Source organism: Populus trichocarpa, chromosome 16 (genome assembly GCF_000002775.5).
Source record: "Populus trichocarpa isolate Nisqually-1 chromosome 16, P.trichocarpa_v4.1, whole genome shotgun sequence".
NCBI classification, from domain to species: domain Eukaryota; kingdom Viridiplantae; phylum Streptophyta; class Magnoliopsida; order Malpighiales; family Salicaceae; genus Populus; species Populus trichocarpa.
Window position 1 is genome coordinate 11,754,341 of NC_037300.2, and position 9,623 is coordinate 11,763,963.

The following is a 9,623-nucleotide window of genomic DNA, read 5'->3' on the forward strand; positions in this document are numbered from 1 at the left end:
AGCCCATTAGAGTTGTGTTCTTCCCCTAAGTTGAGCCCATGACATTGGGCTTTTCCTCAATGCGAGCTCTTAAAGGCTGGTCTCGAAAACGTTACCTGAGACCATGGATTTTTGGGTTAGACCCATTAAATTTGAATTTATCTCTTGTTAAGAGATTTTAAGCCTTGATTGTTCATAAATGCATGATCAAATATAAGGAAATTCCAATAGAACATTTATAACATTAATTCCTAAAAACCATCCAATATCCTAAATTTGATCATTTCTGACATGGTTTTTTATTTAAAATATAAGGAAATTCCCATGGAAAATATCCATTGAAAAATTGCTTATCGGTAAATATTTATATTTTCCATTGGAAATTAATTTTTTAATGGAGTTTTTTGAAATTAAAAATAATTTGGCAGGATCTTTAAACTCTTGATGGAAATGAAGTTGTTTTTGTTATTGTTCTTTTCCAAAGAAATATTTTTTTATTTTTTATTCTAAATTTTTAGAATATTTTTGAAATTGGAATCAAACTTATATTTTTAATTAATTATTGAAATTAAATATTTTTATGCAGTTTTTTATAAAAATAATTTTCTTATTTATTAAATTAAATTTATTTTGATTTTTTAATTATTTCTTATTAGAGGTTTTTGAAAACTCCCCATTGAAAATTCCATAAAATAAATTACCATGAAATTCAAGTAAATTAAATTAAAATCTACATCAAAAGTAATGAAAAGATTCATAAAAAATAAATGATTAACATAAAAATATAAAGAGTGTATAAAAATTAAATGTTTTTGTTCCATCAAAATTATTGATGGAAAAAATCCCATCATAATTTTTATGAAAAACTATATCTCTGTAATAATCTTATATTATAGTTTTTGGATCAAATTTTTACTATTGATTTATTAGTCCCTCTTATGTTATATTATATTATACCACTTGTCATAATTCATTTTGATCCCTGTTTTTCAGATTAATTTTTTTAAAATAAAAAATATACTTTCAATGCAATTTGGTTAATTTGCGATCATTTCATAATTTTCAACCCTTTCTTGGTTGAGTTTTTATGTAACAATCTTCAAAAAATTAAAATATTAAAAAGTTATATATATATATATATATATATATATATATATATATATATATATATATATATATATATTAAATGATCTATTAAAAGTTCAAGAATACATTCAATAGGCTTATTCAAATTATTTTGGGATAAGAAAAATTTTAAAGAAGCTACAACAAGTGATGATCAAATCTTAATCAATTTAATCTATGTGCAAGATGGGTCTGATTCATCTACAACATGAACCTAATAATTTTGCATTGGTGGGCTATCCAAATGGAACATGTGGAAGCCTTCATTAATTAAGTGTTTAAATATATTTTATTGATTTCAGATCAGTTTGGAAGTCCTTATTATATATGAAAACATTTATGACAGCAAAGGAGCTCATATTAGATAAGTTTGACAACTTAGCAATTTTAATCTAATATGGAAATAAATTAACAGGGAGTCCATGTCCTATAAGAAAACTAAATAGCAGCAACAAACTTATATGGAAAGATTTGCTTATCATTCAATGACATTAGAGGTAGTTTTAGGCTTATTTCTTCTAATATATAATTTTATACTAATAAACATAATTTTCAATTTAATAGTTAGATTGGGCTAAAAGTTTTTTAGAATATAACAAAGGCTTTTTTATATATACAATGCACATTTTATAGTGATTAGATATCGAAAAGGCTTTGCAATAAGATCCAAAAGATATTATGCGAGATTTGTATTAGTTTTCTAGTTGATTTACGATTCTTTTTTCTAATTTCTTTAGAACTTTTGTATTATTTTTTCAGTCTTGTTTAGGATGTCTTTATCTGATATAAATGAGGTTATTTAACTTGTCTTTTTCAGACTTTGATTTCAGAATAATATTCATGTTCATATGAGTAAAAGTCGTACTTTTTTTGTTTCTCATTAAACTTTCTTGACTTATAAAAGAATAAATAACCATCTTTATGGTGTCTTTTTTATACTTCTTGTTCATGATTTTTTAAAATCATTGGGTGGGTGTTTTATTACAATAGTTTTAGTGCCTTGGTTCAGGTAATCGTTATGTCTAGTTATTATCAACTAAAAGTGATTTCAGCTTTATTGGATATGTTCTGTCTTATGTGTGGGTTTTAGAATTCTTCCTCTTCAAGTTTGCATCAGTTGGTATTAGAGCAAAGTTCTAAAACTAGGCTCTACCTATTTTTATTTTTGATTTCATGTTAATTTTCATTGTTTAGTTAAATTTGATTGTTTGTTGTAACCAGTATAAGAAAAGGTTGATTTGAAGTTCAATTACTACAAATCCATAGAGTATAGAAAAGATCAAAGAGATCGTAATTTACAAGTTGTAGAAATTTTATTGCAAATTAAAATTGTCAAAAGATTGAATTCGAAAACTTAGAGATATACACTAAAATATGATATTCTTCGTGTTTTTGGTTTTTTAGTGTCAAATATTGATATTGGAATTATTTAGGCATCCTTAGGTTTGGATAGTTTTGAAATTACAAAAAAAAAAATCATATCGGATTAGTTTGTGTCAACACAATTTTTCTTGTTTGCTATAGTCATATTTGGTCATATTAGTATTTTAAAAAGATTTATATTCATACCTTGAAACATGAATTTTTCATTACAAAAAATATTCTTGGATCTTTTATGTGTCAATTTTTCATCACAAACTCATTCTAGCTTGTAAAATTACTATACGTATGCATGTCATTACGAGATTCTCGTTCATTTACTGTTTATTGATGTAAATTACATACAAGGTTTATCAAATGGGAAGTAGTGCGCCTAAGTCATTGTCTTCACTAAGCCTGGGGCCTGAAAGAAAATGTAAGTGCTACAACGGGTATTTTGTCAATGGATATGTTTTCCATACTGAAGAATACGGGCAAGGAAGAAAGACATACAACAGTGGTGTTTGTGTTAAGGGATCCACTAGTAGTGAGTTAGAAGTTGACTACTATGGTAGATTAGAAGAGGTCGTCGAACTGCAATATCATAACGAACAGAATATAGTGTTTTTATTCCAATGCTATTGGTATGACACGACTGACAGAGGAATCAGAGTTGATCCGCACTATGGTCTGGTCGAAATCAACTCAAAAGCTAGACTCCGCAACTTAAACGATGTCTTTGTTTTCGCAAAGCAATGTCAACAAGTTTATTACACATACACCCCTTCATTTAGAAAGGATCGATCAAGAGTTGATTGGTTGTCCGTTTTAAAAACAAAACCCCGGGGTCGTGTCGAGGTTGTTCAGGATGAGAACGAAGACACAAGTGTGCGAGATGAAGTCCTTCAAGTTAGTGAGCTGGTTGAACCATATCGAGTTGCTCATTCGATTGAATTGAAAGAAAATTCAAATTTTCATGTTTTCGATGATAGTCTTGCTGATGTTGATGCAGAGGAGTTGAATGTTGTTTTGAGCTCTAGCGGACAAGCAAATGTGGATGAAGAAGATGAGTTGCTCGCCGACGGAATTACCGACGGACCACGAAAAATATGGAGGGTCATTAAAAATTTTGGTGCGAAATTCAAAAATTACCGACGGATTTTGGACGAATCACCGATGGAATAAATTAAAATAATAATTAATTTTATATCCGTCGGTAAATCCATCGGTAAAACTGCCATATAAGTCCCCCCATCCGCCGTTTCAGTTCATTTTTCTTCTCCTCAGTTTTTTCACCGATTTTCTCCTCAGTTTTTCACCGATTCTTTTCCTCTCCGTTCTTCAAAGGTTTCACCAGCAATCTCTAGCAATTTTTCTCGTGAATCTCCATCAGTTTAAAAGGTATGTATGTTTTTTGCTTTAAGGGTTTTTTTTTTGCTATTTGTTTTTGGTATGTTTTTTGTTTTGGTGTATTTTTTGTAATGTAGATAAAGTCTATAGTTTTTTTTTTTTGCATAATTCATTGCTAAAGTCTATAATTTTTTTTTTAATTTATTGATTTTTTTTATTGTTGTATTGGCATAATTATTATTAGTTAATTTGTTGAATATTTATTGTTAATGTTGAATTTACCATAGAATTAGTAATTGAATATGTTTGAATAATTATTAATTTTACTCTATTATTGCATGATTTGCGTTTAATGTTTTGCATTTATTTTGATTGTTATTCTAGAGTTTTTTTTTTAATTTATTGTTTTGTTGTATTGGTATAATTATTGAATAATTTTTTTATTGTAATTGTTAATGTTGAATTTACCTTAGTATTAGTAATTGAATATGTTGGAATAATTAATATAGATTGGGTCAATTGGTTGTGGCTTTTGTTAATATGTGCAGGTTTGTGGATTTGGATAGTATCCGGTATAGGGGAGTAGTATCCGGTATAGGGGAGGTGCTGTCAAATTTTTTTTTAACATTTGAATTTAATTATATAATTATTTGTATAAAATTGTGGAGATGCGTAGAATGAAAACCAGAGCTGGTCGCTCACGGACGGACGCAGCTAGTTCGTCTAGCAGCGATGATGATATTTCCTTAGGTGCCTCTCAATAAGAGGCACCTACACCACCTGCGCCGTCAACTGATGCTGCCTCTTCCAGCGGTACTTCACAGCGCAGAGGCGGCGTGCCTTTGCAGCGAAATCAATTTACCCGCAAGTACGAGGCACAGTGGAAGGACGACCTTTCAATGTAAGTTTGTTAAGGTTTAATTTTTAAAAAAAAAAATTACAACATAATTTATGAAGTAATCACTATTTAATTTATTTCATTTATTTTCAGGTTCACAAACATTGAGGTCGTCCGAGTAATATCATCAGCGTTTAAATCGTCGATGGAGATTTCATTGTTTCAATGGAGTCAGATATCCAAGCATCCTGAATGGATGCCTCAAATCAATCCATGGTTTGGCAGATTTCAGGTTGGTGTTAATTTATAATTTTCAGCTTATTTCTAATTAATGATTAATATAATTGTAAATAAATTATTGTTTTTATTTAAACTTGTTTATTTATACACAGCACAAATTTTGCTGGGACAGTGAGCATAACACTGTTGTGAGGAGGGTGTGGGAAAATCACGCGGCAACTAGGTAAGATAAAAAAAAATACAAGATTTTTTTTAGACTAAAATTTATGTTTCGAAATGTAATTTTTGGTTGCGTGAAGTAGGTTGCGTGATTTTTGGTATGAATCACAGAAAAGGGCAAAAAAAACCGCGAGGGATAGGGGTTTCCAAGGCTAGAACGATGTTGTGGTTTGGAGGGATTTCAAACCGATATACATCCCGGAAGATATATGGCCGCACTATCTTGAGCACGTGACGTCTGAGCGGTTCACACGACGCTCACAGTCCGGTGCTGGCAACCGGAATCAGCCAATCCATGGCTCGGTGACAACGCACACTGGCGGCTCCGTTCCGTTTGCTGCACATACGAAACGGATGGTAAGATTAATTTAAATGAAATATATCATTAAATTAAGTTGTTGTTAATATATCTTTTTTCATTATAGGCTGCGTCTCTTGGACGTGAGCCGAGCCCGATGGAGCTGTTTGTGGAGACGCACGTGCAGAGTCAAGACCGCCAAAAGGGGGCGCAATAATTCGTTGATAACCGTGCTCAACATTTCGTGGTATGTTTGTTCGACCATTTTATTTTGTAAGTTATTATGTAAGTTATTATGTTTATTGAATTGAATATGATGATTACTTTTTTTTATTTTCAGGAGACCTATAATAATCAGTTGAGGGAGAGATACGGGGACGATATTTTGACCCATCCGGAATTCGATCCGGATTTGTGGATGGAGGTTGGCTCGTTAGGTGGACTCGATAAAAATCGGGTTTACGGGCTCTCCAACACTACGGCCGACAACTTGCGGTCGACCCGTAGTGTTTCAACCGTTGGGAGCTCCCAATCAATATCGAGCTCCCAATCTAAGGAGTTCGTGGCCTTGCAGCAACACACGGCTCAGCTCACCGACAAATACGACCACCTATCAGCGGAGAACGCACAACTCAAAGCGTCTCATGCACAACAAAGAGCGGAGTCTGAGCAAATCAAAGCGTCTCAAGCACAATAAAAAGCGGAGTATGAACAACAAAAAGCGGCTTATGAACAGCTTCGCGAAATGGTTATGAACATGGCAAATAGTGGAACATGTGCGCCTAATCCTTTTTGGCCGTATAACCACCAGCCTTCTCCTTCAGGATCTCCTCCTCCTCCTCCAGCTCCACCTTTATATTAATTTGTAATAAATATTATTTACCTTTAAAACTTCATTTCATATTTTTTAAAAAACATATTCAGTTTGTAATGAATATTATTTAACTTTATTTTTTTTATGTTTAATATAAATTTTATTTGCATAATTGGTTTGTATTACAATTAATTTATATAGTTTTATATTATATATCCTAAATAATTTTTTAAAAACAAATTTAGAAAAAAACTATTAACAAGGATTTTACCGACGGATTCATTCAGTCGGTATTTTAAACACTCACCGACAGACTTACCGACGGAATTAATCCGTCGGCATTTAACAGTAGCTGCCACACTTACCGACGAATTTACAGACGGATATATTCGGTCGGTATTTCATACACTCACCGACAGATTTACCGACGGTTAGTAGCCGTCGGTAAATCACGATATCACCGACGGACTAAAAATCCGTCGGTATATTTCAAGCAGGAATCTTTTTTTTTTGACGCGCAAATTCCGTCTGTAAAACCATCGGCAAATGGTTTTTTTTGTTTTCCCGACTGATATAGCGACAGAATGGGGAATCACCGACGAAAGGAAAGCCGACGGACGTAATCCATCGGTGATGACGTCGGTAAAACAATCACCGACGAACTTCTAATCACACACCGACAGAATTTTTCTGTCGGTAAAACTGTGAAATCTTGTAGTAAGTGACAGAAATTTAATAAATGCTTTGAACTACCGGCGCCTAGATTTGAACTCAAATTAAAAAGAAAGCATTATTTTAAATACCAATACCAGCCGGACTGGAACATAAAAAGTTTTTAGTACATAAACAGAGTGAATAAAAAGTTTTTATGTGTCAATTAAGATCAAATTTTTTTTTTTTATGAGGTCACGGAATCATATCGTTGCAAAAGAGATTATGAACATCTGACTAAACCCTGCAAAAAACAAAATGTAAATCATATTGAAATAATTTCTATTCATTTGTCAAGCAGATTCGGCTTGACCGCCGAGAAAACCAGTCAAATTCACATGGGTGATGCCAATAATTTCACATGTGATTACCTGTGTAGAAATCAATGAAGGAAACTAAGAAAATTAGGGGCATAAAATAGAATAATACTATGGAAAGCTCACAGGAAGATAGATATCTGTAACGTGGGTCGATCTCATCTTAGGTTAGGTGTAAGTCATAGTTAGGAATTAACATCAGAAAGCTAATGACATGAAGTATGCCAAACAACAAAAATAGCAGGGCTATATATATCGACAAGGCCTCCACTGGAATTGGACAGCGCAAAAATATGATTTTTGGACATGACAACCCTACCACCTACAATCAAAAGTAAAATTTTAGGTTAGGCAATGCTAGCCACCCACTTTCCCTGGACACTGCCGAAAAATCACCATATGCACCTGGCTGAAAGTTAAAGATTAGTTTACCTTCTCTTGATTGGCTAGACTGGGAATGGGAATTCATAGAATTCTCCTTGTAATTGGTCTAATCCTTTTGGAAATCCATTCGTATTTCACTTCTATTTATTGATTTGAGTTATTTCTATTTAAAAAGTAATCATTTTAATTCAATTTAATAACGGTTAGATGAGATTTTAATGTATAATTTATATTATTTTTTAACATACTCCTTCAAATAAAAATTCTTTAAACTTGAAAATTGTACATACTCATATTATATTGTGTTTAATTTTTATCAAATAAATAAAAATTATGAGATTTCAACTCATGACCGCTAGGTTATCAAGACTTTGATATCATTTTAAAGAATCAATTCAATTCAAAAACTTAAATTATAAACGAGATTTTAAGATATAATTTATATTATTCTCTAATAATGATTTTATTGTTCATGAGGATAGTGACGGGTCTGTTTTTCTATATTGTAATTGATGTAATCCTTTCTCACAGAACCTTTTTATGCCCTTATTATAGAAAAAATATATTATACAATTATATTCAATATATTAAGGAAGACGGTAACTGTTGTCGAAATGTTTGATATCGAGTGATTTAGAATCACGAAAAAATACCCTAATTTATGCAAAAGGGTAACATATTTGTAGGATTTACCATATGGTTCTATAGGTAAAACACCCACAAGTTGTGATTATCTAAACTTACAAGAGAACAGAGATTTATCATATGGTTTCTCATTGAAGTGGACATGCCCTTTTTTTTCTAAGAAGACGATGGAAATGGTCCGAACTCAAATCGGATTCTTGTTTGAAACCAGAACCAGTCGAACTTCATATTATAGACGGCTAGCTAGTGGTGTGATCTGAAACATTAAAAGCATGAAAGCAAGCTCAAGTTGAAGCAAGAATTATTCCAAACAAAACGAAAGGTTATACTTTCTCTGAAATTTAGTGTAGGTATGTTGGTAAGTAGCCATTTAAGGCATTAATGTTATGACTCTCTCATTGATGGGGACCAAGACTTGACAGTTTGGTACAAATAATATATGCAGGCCTCATGAGACATCATTTTCTAGCTCTAAAGGGGGTCCATGCATGCACTGGGGTCTTTCTCCTATCAAAATTCGCTTTATACGTCTGGTCATTTTTCGCCAATTATTAAAGCCTATTTTAATATTCTTCCTACGGTGCTAACCAAGCTTTGGATCCTTAAACAATGACCACAATATTTCATAAACCTAACCCCTTATCATGCAAGACTAAGTTCTTGCCTTGCCCAATTAACAATTCTTGGTTTTGATTTAGACCCTCGGCCGACTGGTAAAAAGATATCGATCAAACATTTGTTCCAAGAATTGTTTTTACTAAGAAAACACCATTGATTGTTTTTTATAAAATGTTAAGAAAACATTAAAAATAATGCATTTTTAGTTAAAATCTTGCTTTTAATTACAATACCAGATACATTATAAGTCTGACCCAAGAGAAAATAAAGAATCTTTTTTTTATATGAAAAAAGAAAAATGCCGAAGAAATCAGTGTGAAAGCTTTTCGGTGCCGAACTTGAGTGATTTAAGAGTTTGGCAATAATATTAGCCTTTTTTTTCTTTAGATTGCATTAACAAGGAAAGGGAGATATGGGAATTATTGGAGATATTGAAAGAGATTGATAGACTGTGCAATTGATCTAATCATATATTACGTATGAATGTCCCATCTCGTTATTCTTCACCGAAATCTTGTGCGTATCTCGGTTTTAATTTCGGCCAAGAATTTTAATTAATTTCGAGAAAACACGGCATGTTCGTTGTTTCTAAGAAGAAAAGGGTACCACTTAGGCACCTTTAAGACAAATAAATAATGAAACAATAACCAGGTTCCATTATTTTCTTTAATAAAAGGCTATGATATAGGCTATTTCAGTCTATGAATCTCTACTTGGGAAAGGAAA